Source organism: Acipenser ruthenus, chromosome 55 (assembly GCF_902713425.1).
Source record: "Acipenser ruthenus chromosome 55, fAciRut3.2 maternal haplotype, whole genome shotgun sequence".
Classification (NCBI taxonomy): domain Eukaryota; kingdom Metazoa; phylum Chordata; class Actinopteri; order Acipenseriformes; family Acipenseridae; genus Acipenser; species Acipenser ruthenus.
The window spans coordinates 6297274-6316013 of record NC_081243.1 but is presented as its reverse complement, the minus strand read 5'-3'; positions in this window follow the sequence as shown (position 1 = coordinate 6316013).

Sequence of the window (18740 nt, the reverse complement as noted above, 5' to 3'; positions counted from 1 at the left end):
CAGGCAGAAACAAAGAGTTTATATAGCTAAACAGGCATGATTCTACATAAGGCAGTAACCAATCAAGTCTTTACAAGTATTCTACTTGTACCAATCACATGTTAATAAGCTTTTTATAGTAACCTTGTATTTCTATTGTACAGTGGCTAGTACTTTGCATTGTGTAAGAAAACTGAAGATGCAAGCAAAATGTGTATCTAGTTTCTTAGCAACTTGCAGTTACAGATAGTGACAGCTAGAACATTCTGAAGAAATAAAAGACCTATTATACTCATTCCCCAACTTTATATCATGTATACAATTTTTCCAGACACAAGTCTATGTCTTACATTGTTCACTTCCACATCCCCCCCTTTGAAGCTTCTAGCTTCACCTTGACTTAGACTTCAATATTAATTAAACCTCTTATTTCATTTTTTTCATCCTGATCATCCTCATACATGAGTCTGGCACTCTCCTTCTGCTCTATGGATTCTAACTCAGTTTGCATTTTCCCAGCCATACATCCCAGCACTTAAGAAGGAAACAAAAATATGTGCAAATCACAATACCAAAGAAAAATAACAGACCTTGCACCACTGTGGTCCCAAGGTCACCCAATAATCCACTTAACCAGTTTGGTGCAATTTAGTACCTTCCTTCGTGATCTGTTCAGTAAGGTCATGTATTTGTTCCTCATTATTGGGGATATATGTGCAACATTTGGTGCCAATAAGTGCACACACACCACCTTTAGCTTTTCATAGTGGCAATGGAGTGGCAAATGCTCTTCACAAGTTGTGGCAAATCCTCTTCGTTATTTCTCTTCGTCTGATGGGGCAGTGGTCTTCTTGCTTGGATCCAAGTCTGGAGGCCCTGGCACTTTACTGCAGTATGAGTGGTGAGTAGAACCTGATAAGGGCCTTTCCACCTTGGAGCGAGTGCAGTTTTCCACTGATGTACCTTGACGTGGACCCAATCTCCTGAACTAAGGTTGTGGCACTGTTCTCCAGAGTCTCTAGGCAACGCCTCTTGAACCTGTGAATGGAAAGCTTTGACACATCTCATTAAAGTCTGGCAGTGTTTTAAAACAGTTTCATCAGTTAAAGTAATGTCCATCAACAGAGGGTTAATGGGAGGGGTGGCTGGAAGTCTCATGGGCCTTCCCATTAATATTTCATGTGGACTCAGTCCGACCCTCCTGTTGGTACTGGATCCATGCTCATAAGAGCAAGGGGCAGAGCATCAGGCCATTTGAGACCAGTTTCAGCACAGATTTTTGCAATTTTGTTTTTCAGTGTTCCATTTTGTCTCTCCACCGCTCCTGCAGACTGTGGGTGGTGCGGTGAATGGAAGTTCTGCTGAATTTGTAGGGCTCTGCATATCTCTTTACTATTTGTCCTGTAAAGTGAGTTCCTCTATCGCTATTAATAGATAGGGGTATTCCAAACCGAGGGATAAATTCCTTCAAAAGCCTCTTGCTTACTGTTAGAGTGTCTGCTTTGGCACATGGATAAGCTTCTACCCATCCAGAAAACATACATACAACTACTAATACATATTCATAAGAGCAACATTTCTGCATTTGTATAAAATCTATTTGGATATTTACAAAGGGCCCCCAGGGAGGGGGATGCGCCGCTCGCTTCGTTTTCACAGATTTTCCCACATTGTATGCTTGGCAGATAGGACAAGCATGACAATACTGTTGAGCCACTGCGGGGAAATTTGGAGCATACCAATCTTTTCTAATAGTCAAGCATCCCCCCTTTGCTCACGTGCGCCACACTGTGGTGCAAGCGGGCAAGGTAGGGCAGCGCCACAGGTTATCAGGGTGTAAAAGGCACCCTGCCAGTCTCCATGTTTCTTTTTCAGCATTTAGTGCTTGATCTCGGAGGAGGGCCAACTCATGGTCGGTGGCCAAAGGAGACTGTAATTGGAGAGAAGAGAGCAAAGTAGAGGTCTGAGGTAAGGAAAGGGCCACTGTCTTGGCAGCAGAGTCTGCCAAGGCATTTCCCTTAGTAACTTCATCTTGTAAAGACTGGTGAGCAAGGCATTTTACAATAGCAATTTCAGACGGGAGCTGTAAAGCCTCTAAGAGAGCTGCAACGTAAGGGCCATTCTTAATTTGTGTCCCAGTAGAAGTAAGAAACCCACGTTGCTTTCATAATTGTCCATAATCATGTACAACACCAAAGGCATAGCGAGAGTCAGTACAGATTGTGAGATTGGTCCTGAGCAAGGATACAGGCACGTGTTAAAGCAACAAGTTCAGCTACTTGATCAGACTGTACTGAGGACAGAGGCCCACTTTCAATTACTTCGGTAAGTGAGCAAACAGCATATCCAGAAACCAGATTCCCTTTGCTATCCTCTGACATGAGCTGTCAACATAGAATTCATGGGTAGGGTTGTGCAGAGGGGTGTCTTTCAGGTCAATGCGGGGAACAGAGAGGTTGGTGGTGACAGCAAGGCAGTCATGTGACTCTCCATGTCCTAAATAATGTACTCTAGGGAGGCACAGCTGTAGTTTAGTCTTTGAGGCTTTGTGACCTTTTGTAGCTAAGGCAATAAGGAATATCACAGAATCCTGTTTACAAGCATCTAGAGAGGGAGAGGCAAGTAAAAGGTAATCTACATATTGAACCAGGGTAGAACCACAAACAAACACAACATCATCCAGATCACATTACGGGATTTGAGAAAATAAAGAGGGACTTTCGATATAGCCCTGAGGGAGTCAGGTCCAAGTGTATTGGATAGAGTAGGGATAGAGAAAAAAACAGAGCAGAGGTCAACTACTGTAAAATATGTAGCAGAGGAGGGTATGCAGGAGAGAATTGTGGTGGGGTTGGGAACTACAGGGAAAGAAGGGAGTACTACAGCATTAACAGCTCTAAGATATTGCACAAACCAATAGGTTTCCTTCCCAGGCTTTTTAACAGGCAAGATAGGATGAATTACAAAGGCTATTGGTAGGTGTAACAGGGCGAGCAGCCCTGTACAGTGTTTGTTTATTTTAGCACGGGGTCTCCCCCTCCACCCCTGTGTTATTTTGTATTGTTTATTTGTTTTATTGTATTTAAATGTATGATGGCGAAAGTCGTGCGTGTTTGTTTATATATTTATTATTTATGACGCTGAAGCGCCGCCGGTTTTGTTATTGTTTTATTTAAAATGTGTTCTGGCCGAGGCGAGAGTGGGTACTCGTCCTCTGCCAGGAATAATTAGAAAACCCGTGCAGAATGTGACCGGGGGATTATTAAATAATTAATAGGTAGATAATCCCTTGGTCACTAATATAAAAGACTGCAGCTCTCGGCACTCATGGTGGGTGTTTGAGAGGAGGAACGAGAGCGAGAGCGAGAGCGAGAGCGAGAAAGAGAAAACGAAACGAAACTTCAAAATAGTAAGACAGGAACAGTGACAGCAATTGCCCAGCCAGACGTGTGTTTTTTTTTTGTTTGTGTTCGAGACTTGTTTTGTTTAAACATTTATTTTTACTCTGTGAGTAAGTTTCTTTTTGTTAAAATATTTTATTTCTTTTTGTTATTTAACCCTTTGCAGTCCATTTATTAAGTGCGCGTCAGGCGCGTCGGGTCCAATTTATTTTCACATGCGCAGTTAATTTTAGAAGCGCTGTTTAAAAGTATTTTTTTTCCACAGTCAAACAGGTTTAAATGGCCCTGCATATCAACAAAGCACTCACTAGGCACCTCCAGCCCCGCCCCACCATTTCGTTCGCTATCGCTTTCACATATGCTAATAAATAAATAAATAATAATAATAATAATAATAATAATAGTCGTACATACCGATCAATCATCTCCTGATCACTCGTTTTATCACCAAACTCCTCAATAATGCGATCCAAGTCATTATTTTATTACTATAACATCTCAAAAAAGCTCTGCAAATGTCCGTGATATTCTCTGTGCACTGATTCAGTAACAGCCAGCTTGTTTCCTTATGGCCGCCCCTATCTGATGCCAGGGGCAAATATGACTATTCATGAGATACGCCTTTTTTTTTTGTCTCGGCTTGTCTCGGCTCCTGCCGCTCCCGCTAGGCCATTGAATGGTTTTCTCGGGTTTTTCTGGAGAAAAAACGACTAGAAGACGTTTTTTACATTTTTTTTATGATGTCGGACAGGGTCCGACAATGGACCAGATTGGAATAATTGCAATGTCGGACTAGGTCCGACAATGGACCACAAAGGGTTAAAAATAAAATGGCGCGAGCACCTTTAACTGCAGTCCCTGGTGTCAGTTTTCCTTCCTGCTTCTGGCCTGACGTCAGACCACTCATCCAGCCTGCCACAGTAGGGATAATAATACCCTGTTGTAAGAGAGATGTAATAACTGGTCAGATACCTTCCTCGGCTGCTGGTTTCAATGGGTGCTGGGTAAGTCTAGATAATGCTTTAGTTGGGTTGCGACGGATGTGCACGGGGTCGGCAGTCATAATATGCCCTACTTCGTTAGAGTGTTGCGACCAGAGAGTAGAAGGTACAGATGCTAAGATTTCAGACTGTAACTGAAAATCCTGCTGTTCAGGGATTTGAGGTAAAGTAGTTGAAAACATTAGAGCAGCGAGCACTGCTGGTTCACTGTGAGAAGGTACACTGAGAAAAACTCCATCAGGAGTTTAGTAAATAGTACAGCCAAGCTTGCACAAAAGATCTCTGCCTAAAAGATTAACAGGAGAGGAGGGACTGAGCAAAAAGGTGTGTTGATCAGACAAAGGTCCTACAGAGACAGGGAGAGGGGCTGAGACAGGGATTGTTTGAATTTGATTAGAAACGCCTACAGCTTTTACAGTTTCACTAGAAAGAGGAAGTTGAGGAAAGTCAGAAGATCTGAGAGTAGAGCGGCTAGCACCAGTGTCAACAAGACATTGAGTCAGCTTACCACTAATAGAACAGGAAACAAAGGGACCTGACTGGTCTAATTGCAGAAAAGGAGCGATGAAGCTACCATTCCCCAGGCTGTCCTAATGATAAACATTGGTCGATGGATTGGGAGGTGGCAGAGCTTGAGTTTGGAATGCATCTAAAGACTGGCCAGGTCTGTTAGGGCATTCGTTTTTCCAGTGTCCAATTTGACCACAAAATTGGCAATTATTATTACGGTTAGAGGGAAATTGTCCTCGCCCTCGTCCTCCACCCCGTCCCCTTCCACCTTTATTTTGCTTACAATTATTTATTTTAGCCCAGTCAATTTTTCTGGGACATACCCTCGAAACCGCATCAATCAAGTCTTGACATTATCGTGGAAGCTGATCAGCTGTAGGGTCGGTTTGTGGCCACCTTGCCTCGTTAAAGAGACAGATACGTACCTCATTAGGTAATACAGCTCGCAGCAATTGATTTATGTCGGCCCAATTAGGATTATAGCAAGTTATTACTGTTTGGAATTTTTCTTCTCTTTGCTCCTAGTTATCGGCGGCTTTGTAGTAGAGGAACTAGGGACTTCAGTATCAGTACCTTCAACTGTGGGCAGTGAAGCGGGCTGAGTCGGAGCCAAAGCAGCTGCAAAGGCAGGTGTGGTGTGATAGTGTGGGGGTACCCAATCTAACAATTCTTCTGCCTGCTCGCTATCTGAATCATTTTTCATTTTAATCTGTGGGTACAGCGAGACGGGAGAAGCGCTTGGTGTGGGAGAACTAACTTTAGATTCCTTTAGTTTTTGTAATTGTTCCTTTAGTTTCTCTTGGGAGTCCTTGAGACTATGCACCCGGGATTCTGTTTTTCTTTTGCTAGCTTTTTCATGCCAATTAAAAATGCGCTCCATTGAGCTTGGGGTGTTTTACTTCCCCTTGACTCCATGGCGCCCGTTAAGTGCACTATTTTGTCCATATCAAAACTACCATTTTCTGGAAACTGCAGTTTTACATCATCCCTGGTATACCAATTCCATTTTCTTAAAAACTTGCAAGATCCCTGGCCATAGTTCATGTACATGTAGTAAGCTGGAGTTCCTTTAGGGGGGAACAGGGACGCCACCCTTTGACGTTTGTCCTCCCATTTCCTCAATTCACATGAGGCTTTCACTCAGTGTGTGTTTTACCGACAACAAAGGGAGCGTTCACGAGGACGAACTGAGTTACATCCCAACGTTATACTCCAACAATGTTTGGTCGGTTTATACCATGGAAGGGTACACGCATACAAGGAAGAATTCATTAAGGGGTCCTACGAATCACGAGTGACAGTTTCCTGCCTTTTCGTAGTTTGTGGCTCATACCATGGAGGGGAGGGGTAAGGAAAGGTCTTGTTCACTCACTCTGTTGACCACTGTATTTCCATCGAGCCCACTTGCTTTTGAATGTATATCAAGATATACCTTCAGGGCGTCTTGACTCAATTTCAATAACAGTCATCAACTTACTCCAGTTATAACCTCAATTCATATGACATACAAACATTTAATCATATCAATCAAAGTGCACTGACCAACCCCGTCTTTTAGGGTGCCGTTAGCCTCTGTTCCTGTTGCTGCTGGGTGCGGGCAGTCCCTCTCTGATTTCCTTTATAGAGATTTCAAAAGGTCTCTTACCTTTATTATGTGGCGTTGGGGAAATCAGAGGAGAGACGGTCCACTACCAGAGGGTCCAAGTCGGGCGTTAGGCATCCGGGTCACGGCACCATGAATTGTGGAAGAATAAACACTTCAGCCTAAATTTAGATCCAAAGTTATTCAGTGCACTTTATTAACATTCCAGCAATTGCAGGGAGAGACAATCAGAAGGCAACCGAACATAAGTTCTTCTAGTTAACCCATGGGTTCTCTGCTCGCAGACAGAAACAAAGAGTTTATATAGCTAAACAGGCATGATTCTACATAAAGCAGTAACCAATCAAATCTTTACAAGTATTCTACTTGTACCAATGACATGTTAATAAGATTTTTATAGTAACCTTGTATTTCTATCGTACAGTGGCTTGTACTTTGCATTGTGTAAGAAAAGTGAAGATGCAAACAAAATGTTTATCTAGTTTCTTAGCAACTTGCAGTTACAGATAGTGACAGCTAGAACATTCTGAAGAAATAAAATACCCATTATACTCATTCCCCAACTTTATATCATGTATACAATTTTTCTAGACACAAGTCTATGTCTAACGTTGTTCACTTCCACATTACAGAAGTATTCACCCCCTTGAGTCAATATTTGGTAGAGGCACCTTTGGCAGCAATTACAGCCATGAGTCTATTTGGATAAGTCTCGACCAGCTTTGCACATTTGGACACTGCAATTTTTGCCCATTCTTCTTTGCAAAATCCTCAAGCTCCGTCAAGTTGGATGGGGACCTTTGATGAACAGCAATTTTCAACTCTTTCCACATATTCTCAATTGGATTGAGGTCCAGGCTATGAATGGGCCACTCCAGGACATTGACCTTTTTGTTTTTAAGCCACTCCAGTGTGGCTTTGGCTGTATTTTTGGGGTCATTGTCCTGCTGGAAGATGAATCTTCTTCCAAGTCCCAGGTCTCTTGCAGACTTCAGCAGGTTTTCCTTCAGGATTTCTCTGTACTTTGCTGCATCCATTTTGCCCTCTATCTTCACAAGCTTTCCAGGTCCTGACGCAGAGAAGCATCCCCATAGCATGATGCTGCCACCACCATGCTTCACGGTAGGGATGGTGTTCTCAGGATGATGTGCGGTGTTAGGCTTGCGCCAAACATAGTGATTATATATATATATATATATATATATATATATATATATATATATATATATATATATATATATATATATAGCCCTTTACAAGTGCTTATAAACATTAAATATTCTTAAATGTAAAGAGTCTAAAATAAAAGTAATTACTGCAGGTAGGATTCAAACCCACGCTGACAATGGATCTTAAATCCATCGTCTTTACGACTCGGCCACAACAGTTTTTCTTAAAATATTAATAAATAAAAATAAAAATTCAGCTTACCGGGGTTCTGAGAATCGTGGTTTTGTGTTTGAGCAATAGGTTGAAATGAGAGAAACTACTGTGTGTCTTTTTTATTTTTAAAGGGTGCAAGTCTGGGCATGTTTTCAGACCTCATAAAAGGAGGAAAATATTTTTTTACACAAAATGTCTCATACCGGTGTTAGTTCCTGCTCTGAGAAAGCTGATCTTGAGGATCGGAAAATGTCTGAACTTATAAAACCCTTTAAAAATATGTACATTAGCACTTCCTCAGAGTCTGAAGAAACCACAGACTGCGAAAAGGTTTAAGATAGTCCAAGCAAGGGGCCTTTAAGCCTCTGTCCCAAGGATCCTCTTTGGACTGTACATGCTCCTCTGGGGACTGACCTGAAAATAGCCCCAAATGAGAGATGGGCAGATGTTTTGCAGTAACTCAGAAAACTCCCCTAGGGGCGGGGCCCCTTGGACCCCACCTTCCTGAATCCCTCATAGGCTGTCTCAAGGGGCACCCCCTTGGGCCAGAGCCATCCTGAGCCCTCATAGGCTGACACATGATCTTAGGGAACCTACTAAAGGGGCCATCCACACACACTTTTGAACTGAATGAGTCTGCCGCACTGTCTTCTACAAACTTTAGATACTTCTCTGAAAATGCCGTTCTTGAACCTGATGATCTTGAGATGGATTGGACCTCTGAAGAAATGACCCAACTTATAAAAGACTTTGAAAAAGTGCCCATCCTCAACTCTGCAGATGTCTGACGACATCAACAGTCTTTAGGCTTTTTAAAAAGTATTAACCCTTTGCAGTTCATTTATTAAGTGCGTGCCAGGTGCGTCAGGTCCAATTTATTTTCACACGCGCAGTTAATTTTAGACGCGCTGTTTAAAAGTATTTTTTCCACAATCAAACTGGTTTAAAAGGCCCTGCATAACAACAAAGCACTCACTAGGCATCTCCAGCCCCGCCCCACCCTTTCATTCGCTATAGCTTTTACCTATGTAAGAAATAAATAATAATAATAATAATAGTCGATCATACCGATCAATCATCTCCTGATCACTCGTTTTATCACCAAACTCCTCAATAATGTGATCCAAGTCATTATTTTATTACTATAACATCTCAAAAAAGCTCTGTAAATGTCTGTGTTCTCTGTGTGCTGACACACTATCAGCCACAGCTTGTTTACTTATGACCGCCCCGTTATCTGATGTCAGGGCCATGTATGACTATTCAGGAGATACGCCTTTTTTTTTTTCGACTTGTCTCGGCTCCTGTCGCTCCCACTCGGCCATTGAATGGTTTTCTTGGCTTTTTCCGGAGAAAAAACGACTAGAAACACGTTTTTTGCGTTTCTGTAATGATGTCGGACAGGGACCTGATAAGAATAATTGCAATGTCAGACCAGGTCCGACATAGGACCGCAAAGGGTTAAAGATCTCCAAGGGGCTCCTGGCTTCTCTATTGGAAGTGATCATCGACCGTGATATGTTGAAAAATTGTTGGAGTTGCAAAGTTGACCATCCAAGCCAGATGAGACACAGCTGTCTTTTTGAAGTGGACACAGATTTTTTTGATCAACTTTTTGAAGAAATACTAGAAAAAGCTTCTGGTGGCTAAAGCTCTAGCTTGTTTCAATTTTCATCCTTCTTTGACAAAACTTCAGAAACTGGTGGATGATATTTTAACAGAGCTAAGACCAGAAAACAGCATTATAAATAATCTTTATATAGTGCCTTTTATAGTGGACCACCATCACAAAGCACTTTACATGATACAAGACTAGGATGTGTGAACTATGCATCAACAGCAGAGTCACTTACAACAACGTCTCACCCGAAAGACGGAGCACAAGGAGTCAGTGGCTGAGTTAGGATTTGAACCAGGGACCTCCTGGTTACAAGGACATTTCTTTAACCATTAGATGTAAACTGTGCCATCTACAAGAAGCCCTGGATGACAAGACCTGAGACATTGTCAACAAAATAACCAAAGCTTTCTACCATTGCAGTTTTACTAATCCCCAAGCTCCTTTAAGTTATCACGGCTCCTGTGACTATGAAGATGGGAAACGTCCAGACTCCAGCAAAACTGTGGAACACCATGGAGGGGTTTCTGTTTGAGTTAATAGCTGAGAAAGTGGCTTGTAAGAGACTCTTTCAAAACATGATCCTCGTAAATGTAAAATGTTCAACAATTTAAAAAGTATAACCGATTTAATCCATAAAGATGTTGATGCTCAAGAATGGCAAGAGTTGTTCGATATACATGTAAAACACTGTAACCTCTTAAATGCATTTTTAATTAATATAGTACCTCAAATGTTTCATGAAATAGAAGACTGCAAATGTATACATATCATTGTTTTGTATGCTTATATGACTGATGTCTGTTTTTTATGACATGGCTAGGTTTTTAGGAGATGAGGATCTATCAAAGGTTGTACAAAATGTTGTAGACTACTTAGTGACTAACCATGAATGTTTGTGTAAAAACTTTATAAGCCTTCTAAAATGTCCTAATCTTCTTTATAAACTGTGAATAAAACTTTTGAACTACATACGTCTCAGATGTGTTATGATAAACTTTGAATAAAAACCTTTTGAACTACATACTTGTCGCAATAAGTCATCTAAGACGATGACAGAGGCGTTCAAGAGGATCCTCAGCACGGGCAGGAAGCTTAAAAAACTACAAACTGATAAAGGGACAGAATTTCTAAACAGAGCATTTCAGCACATGCTAAAAAACCATAATATTCTACACTTTACCACGGGGAACGAACTAAAAGCCTCTATTGTTGAGAGATACAACATGACTCTGAAAACAAAAATGTGGAAATATTTCACTGCTTTTAACACTCACAAGTATATGGATAAACTACCAGAAATGGTTCAGGTTTATAACAACTCCTTTCACCGTAGTATTCAAATGAAACCTTCAGAAGTTAATGAAGATAATTCATTTAAAGTGTTTAAAACTTTATACGCTAAGAAGAAAAGCCCTAAACATATAAAGTTTAAGTTTACGGCCGGGGACAACGTCAGAATTTCAAAGTTAAGAGCTCCCTTTATAAAAGGCTATGAACAGACGTTTACGGCAGAGATTTTTACTATAAACGAATGTATACCAAGATTTCCACCGATGTATAAACTATGCGATTATGATGGAGACGCTATAAACAGCACCTTTTATGAACCAGAATTTCAGAAAATAAACGTCAAGACTGATAGGTTGTTTACGGTAGAGAAGTTGCAATACAAAAATGGTTTGAAATGTGTCTATAAACATATAGAAAGGCAGAATTGATATAAAAAGTACTACTCCATTTATGATTTTTGCCTGAGAACAACTCTGACAAATATTAGGTTTTTGTGAGACTCCTAGGCATGGAATTCATAATCTATTAGGCCCTATTGAGACTAAGTTGTTTAGTGCTCATACAAGGACCAGGTATCCTGCCGATATCTGAGCGGGTTTTTATACCATGTGCGTCTATATCGACATCATTACACGTTTCCCATAGCTGTTATCTTTTTTTCTGCTTCTTGCCCATAGGGGACTCTAAATAATGTTTTTTACAGACTTCTGTGAGGTGGCATGTTTGAGAATTAGGTACTGTAGAATAAGGGACATTTATCACAGCCAAGCCTTTGATGAATTCGAGCCATCCTACAGGTAGCCTATGTTCAGGGATACTGGTATTCCCTGTAGCGGCCCTGATTAAATCAACCATATGTGACCATCTAGAACATAAGAACATAAGAACGTTTACAAACGAGAGGAGGCCATTCAGCACATCTTGCTCGTAGCTTATTGATCCCAGAATCTCATCAAGCAGCTTCTTGAAGGATCCCAGGGTGTCAGCTTCAACAACATTACTGGGGAGTTGGTTCCAGACCCTCACAATTCTCTGTGTAAAAAAGTGCCTCCTATTTTCTGTTCTGAATGCCCCTTTATCTAATCTCCATTTATGACCCCTGGTCCTTTTTTCTTTTTTCAAGTCAAAGAAGTCCCCCGGGTTGACATTGTCTATACCTTTTAGGATTTTGAATGTTTGAATCAGATCGCCGCGTAGTCTTCTTTGTTCAAGACTGAATAGATTCAATTCTTTTAGCCTGTCTGCATACGACATGCCTTTTAAACCCGGGATAATTCTGGTTGCTCTTCTTTGCACTCTTTCTAGAGCAGCAATATCCTTTTTGTAACGAGGTGACCAGAACTGAACACAATATTCTAGGTGAGGTCTTACTAATGCATTGTAGAGTTTTAACATTACTTCCCTAGATTTAAATTCAACACTTCTTGTTGGCCTTTCTTATAGCTTCCCCACATTGTCTAGATGAAGACATTTCTGAGTCAACATAAACTCCTAGGTCTTTTTCATAGATTCCTTCTTCAATTTCAGTATCTCCCATGTGATATTTATAATGCACATTTTTATTGCTTGTGTGCAGTACCTTACCCTTTTCTCTATTAAATATAATTTGCCATGTGTCTGCCCAGTTCTGAATGCTGTCTAGATCATTTTGAATGACCTTTGCTGCTGCAACAGTGTTTTCCACTCCTCCTCTGTTTGTGTTGTCTGCTAATTTAACAAGTTTGCTTACTATACCAGAATCTAAATCATTAAGGTAGATTAGGAATAGCAGTGGACCTAATACTGATCCCTCTGGTACACCACTGGTTACGTCGCTCCATTTTGAGGTTTCTCCTCTAATCAGTACTTTCTGTTTTCTACATGTCAACCACTCCCTAATCCATGTGCGTGCATTTCCTTGAATCCCTACTGCGTTCAGTTTGATTATTAATCTTTTATGCGGGACTTTGTCAAAAGCTTTCTGGAAATCTAAATAAACCATGTCGTATGCTCTGCAATTATCCATTGTCGATGTTGCATCCTCAAAAAAGTCAAGCAGGTTAGTTAGACACGATCTCCCTTTCCTAAAACCATGCTGACTGTCTCCCAGGATATTGTTACCATATAGGTAATTTTCCATTTTGGACACAATAAGAGCAGGTCTTGAGGGTCGTTCTAAAAGAATGAAAATAGAACAAAATAAACAAAGACCAAAATACATTAACAGGTGCTTAAAGTAGTATTTAATATTAGTTTTAAAAAATGCTTCATTTTTAAATATGTGCTTACTTTTGAGAGGTTTTTTCAGCTTTGGGTTGTTTATTGTAGGGCCCTAGCAGGTCCTCGCCTTTAAACCTTGTACATCCTCCTTGCAGGTTTTTCAGGGCTTTCTAAAAATAATAAGATAAAAGGGTGTAAATTAATGTTTTATTCCTCTAAAATGATAATATTAATTATAATGGCCAAACTCATTTTTAATAGGCTATAAAAACAATGCTGATCATACTTTGAGGCACTATTGGGACGACCGGAAGGTCATTGAAAGATTCATCATTGTACTGAAGAGCTTCTTCCACCAGAGAGTCATAAGCGGGGCTTCAACGTACTCAGATTGACATACTCAACATGAAACAGATATATATATTTTAAAATAAAATATATAATAATAATAATAATAATAATAATAATAATAATAATAATAATAATAATAATAATAATAATTAAAACTAAGTACATTAATAAAATTAAACATCTTAAAATATTTACAAAACTTCTCTGTTTTAAACATGTATTTTTTTTATAATCGAGTTCATATCTCTGAGATAGTTGCAACATATTAACTCTTTACAATAAACCCATTTAAAAGGGTGTATTTTAAACAGGCTTACTATTAGGTCAACCCCTGATGCAGCTAAGACAGGCCTCTAGATCCTACATTTTGAGCCTAAAAAACATCAAACCCCAAAAGACCTTGCTATACTACATTTCCAAGAATGCATTTCTAACGTGATTGAACATTTTAAAACATGCCGGCCTGTCATCTAAGGTGAGACACTATTCCTGCATTTTGCAGAGGATCTTAATATCCTGTTATAGACATTTCTCAGATGTTACATTTTAAGAACAGGTCAAGTAAAAACAAAGTTAGTCCTAAAATAAAAAATAAAAACACATTTTAAAGGGTATGTAAAATAAGTTTTGTGGTAGGTATTTTTACAAAGAGTTACTTACCATTTAAGAGAGTTTTTGCTTGGTGTGTTCTCCATTGTCTTGGGTTCTTGTGCTGTTCAGAAGTGTAGGCCGGTCCGGAGGGTTGGTCTTATATAGATTTTAGATCAATGACTTTTTGATAACATATTGGGTCTCATTAATATTTTAGACATCATAGTTATAACTCTTGAGAATCTTTCCAGGGTTCTATACATAGAAAATGACTCATTGATCCTGTGTCTAAAGGCTCTATTCAGGACCCATAATCTTTGAGAGGGTGTGATAAGTTGCAAAGACTGTATAATATAAAACACCTTTTAAAACATCCTCATGGTTAAACATAGGGTTTGTTAATTTATATAGACAAGCTGTGGTGTATTTTAGAAACCTGCCCTCTTTAGAACCCTATGGCACATTGACCCAGGGCCTGCTGCACCTAAGTAGGCCCCATAATCTTTGAAAGTGTGGGATCAGTCTTAAAAGTATTTTCTCACCAAGATTCACGCATTTCAGAAAATGATCAGGGTGAACCTTACAATAAGAATTCTTTAGAACCAGGGTCCCTGGTTTGGCCATTCATTGAAACTTTCAGGGTGTAATCTGTTTTCAAAATAATTCTCAGGGTCTGTAAAAGTGTGGGATAGGTCTTCAAAGTATTTCTCACCAAGGTTCAAGTGTGTGTATAAGATATAGAGAGATATCATACATGATATCTAGATAGTATAACTAATAAGTGGACATTACCTCTGGATGTGCAAACATTAATGTAACCGATTTAAAACGCTGCACATCACTAATCTCTATTTAAACACATTTTAGTTTAAAATCTACAGTTAAACCTATTAATAATTTGAAAACAATAATATTAGCTCAGTTACAATCATTTTCAAGCAGGGACTATTTTTTCTGTCATATTTACTTGTAATATAACACACACACACTGATTTTAGATAGCTTTTAAAAACATCTCCTTAGGTCATTTTCTTCAGTTTTATTTATTTAATTTTAAAACTAAAATAGCACAGTCCCTACATGTTTTATTGCTCCATCTCTGTCTCTTTTAGTTGCTTACATGCAGACCTATGCCACTGACTGTGTGGGTTTAAAGGAACCACCCGCTATTTCAGCCCCGGTGCAAGATCTGAAAAATCATTTGCCCACTGAAGTTTGAAGAGAGAGTATGCAGCATCCAGTGTTTTGTTGGTCCCTGGCGATTGCCCAGGAGTTTTTTTTAAAGATAAGCGAGAGCTTTTTTTCAGGAATTGAACTCTGGTAGATTTTTTTTGTTCTTTCTATAAATATTGATCCATGCTATTTTAAAAACCGTCTAGGTAATATAACAGTTTTAAACCAAAGTATATTCAGTTTTGTATGCTATGTGGGACAGCGTCACTCATATTAAACACATTTTAGATTTTTTTAAACAGAATAAGTTGTTTTCTACATTGTTTTTATGCTGCCCTTTTAAAAACGAAAAACGCTAAGTTGTACTGTGTAATGGGGGAGATCTGTGCTGACTGTCTGGCACATGCGTGGTACTGCAGGAAGGGGGCAGCAGCCTCGTAGATCCGCCTGTCAGTCATGGCAGTGATACAGAGAGGTGGGGAAGAGGGTGTGTTGGCTTTCCCTCTCTCTGAGTGGCTGAGAGGCAGGCCTTGGGGGATTGCTCGGCCCATAAGTACTGCGCTTGGTTGTGCATTCGGGTGGCCGGAGATCCAGTGATGCTGGCGAAAGACGCCAGTGTAAACAAAGACCAGGCAGGAACTCCAGCGGTTGAAGAGAGAACAAAACAGGCAAGCACGGCTGAGGAAGACAGCCAGCCTAGAGAAAGAAAAAAATATATAAAATAAATTGATACGTATCTGAGGGAACGTGTATTTGTAGAAGGGGAACCTTGGCACCCCAGTGTATAGTGCATAACAGCGAAGGACGGAGACCCGAGCTGACTGGCTTAGCGGCAACAGGGGCACTGCATAAGCAGCACATTTATTTTGTAGTTTTATTTTCCCTTTTCTTTTTTAGTTTTGTTATTTATTATTTCAGAGCACCTGTGAGTGCCCCAGCATTTAACCAGTATTGGCATTTCTGTGATCCTGTTTACCGTTGCCGGTATTCAGGCCACGGACAACAGCGCCCTCTGCGGGCTAAAAATATATAAAATATGCGGTGTTTTCAATTAAACCTTCTGTCTCCCGTGTGTGTCAGTGAATTGACTACCACCCTTCCACATACTGTGATAATATTTCTGTGTGCGACGGTATAGTTTGTATTAAATAAATATTTTTTATACAAAAAAAATGAAATACATTATTTAACCTTTCTCCTTTTCAATTATTGGTGTTGTATGTGAAAATATCTTAGGGTTTTAATGATGACTGGTCTATATGTATGTATGTATGTATGTATGCATGAAGCATGAGTCAGCATAAGCATTTATAAAACCCTGGTACCCCAAGCCCCTTGATTACATAAATATTTTCTTATTAAACACTGAGTCTTGTACATATCATAAGGACATATGCATTAAGCAAAGTTTATATATATATAAACATACACTCCATCACAATATATTATATATATATATATATATATATATATATATATATATATATATATATATATATATATATTGTGATGGAGTGTATGTCCCGGACCATAATTTGGAGACATTAGGACGCTGGGGTTAGGGACATATACTCCATCTTGGTAAAGGTTTCTGTTTATAAGGAGTCCATCTTGGTGAAGGACTCTTAAGTGCTTGATGTTTTGGTAATTGTTTAATTGATTGTTTATTGTTTAAGTGTTTTTTTTCAGTTGGGCTAATTGGGGTAATTAGAGCCCCTTTAAAAGGGACAGGGAGAACCTGTTAAAGAGAGGAGGAAATAAGAGAGACTCAGGAGAGCACATGCCAGAGTGTGTTTGTGTTCTTAATAAACGCATGCTACGACGTTTTCATTACACCCTGGTTTCCTGGTTGGTGTTTTGAAGAGAAAGCAAGGTACTGCACCCACTGACTTCATTACAATATATATATATATATATATATATATATATATATATATATATATATATATATATATATCTCAATCATTCATATATTCACAAACAAGGTCAAAAAAGGTGAAGACCAAGGTCAAAGTAGTTTTGACATAAACAATCATAATATTACCACTAATGCTTCCTCTTCCCTGGCACTGTGTCCAAACGGGGCTCTTCCTGCTGAACTCTGAACCCTTCAGGAGGCTGGTGAGTTGCCCTTCCTGCCCTCCCTGCTGCTGACTTCAGAACACCCATACACTAACCCCCCCACACACACACACTTGTCCATTCGACTCAATATCAAGCTTTTATATTGTATTCACATAAAAATCACCCTTAGATTTAAAATGTTCGTGTTTTTGTTGTCAACCCATGCCCCAGAAAGTGTCCAGTCTTCATTATTCTACCACCAGCAGATGGATATATACAAATGTCATACCAGACAAATACACGTATAGCAATATTAATATATATATATATATATATATATATATATATATATATATATATATATATATATATATATATATATATATATATTTAATATTATAGGTTGAACTTTATAAAATACAAATATATTTTAAAAAATGTGTTTTTTTAATTAAGTTTTTAAATTATTAAACAAAATATTTTCAAAATGTTTTTTTTTCATTCTATGAACCTTAATTCTTGTACTGCAGCAGTTACACTACTTGTAATATATAACTGTTGGTGTAACAATGTGTGTGTGTGTGTGTGTGTGTGTGTGTGTGTGTGTGTGTGTGTGTGTGTGTGTGTGTGTGTGTGTGTGTGGGGGGGGGGGGGGGGGGGGGGGGGGGGGGTCAGCAGCAGGGAGGGCAGGAAGGGCAGCTCACCAGCCTCCTGAAGGGTTCAGAGTTCAGCAGGAAGAGCCCCGTTTGGACACAGTGCCAGGGAAGAGGAAGCATTAGTGGTAATATTATGATTGTTTATGTCAAAACTACTAATATTGCTATACGTGTATTTGTCTGGTATGACATTTGTATATATCCATCTGCTGGTGGTAGAATAATGAAGACTGGACACTTTCTGGGGCATGGGTTGACAACAAAAACACGAACATTTTAAATCTAAGGGTGATTTTTATGTGAATACAATATAAAAGCTTGATATTGAGTCGAATGGACAAGTTACTCATCTTCGATAAATGCGCTACAATGCAATTTCTATAACTAATATATATATATATATATATATATATATATATATATATATATATATATACACACACATTTGTAACAGACCGTCCGTGTTGAGCACACGAGGAAGGTATCAGAAACGTGGGGATGCTGATATCTTCCCCCAAAGCTCAAAACTAGAAAGACGGGTGTTACAGTGGAAGAGCGAAATCGTAAATAAAGAAACTTCAACTACATGTCCGCAGGAATCCGGGTGGTTTTGAAAGCCAGGTCAGCAATTAGAAAAAGAGAGGAGTTAATTGTGAAAGGTACTTTGTGTATAGCAGCAACTTTGAAATACCGAGTGGTGTTGTCGGTTTGTTTCATTAGCTGAGTACAGATTGTACAGCAACTGTTTAAGTGATGTGTATGTCAGTGGAATAGAGACGGGAGCAGCCGTGCTTCGTTGGGCAGAAGTACGGGAACAAAGAGATTAAAAAGGGCTACAGTGTTGGTGACCAGAACCGACTACTTTATTCCAGAACTGAACTTACCTGTGTGGAGGGACTGTAAAATAATAAGCGAGTA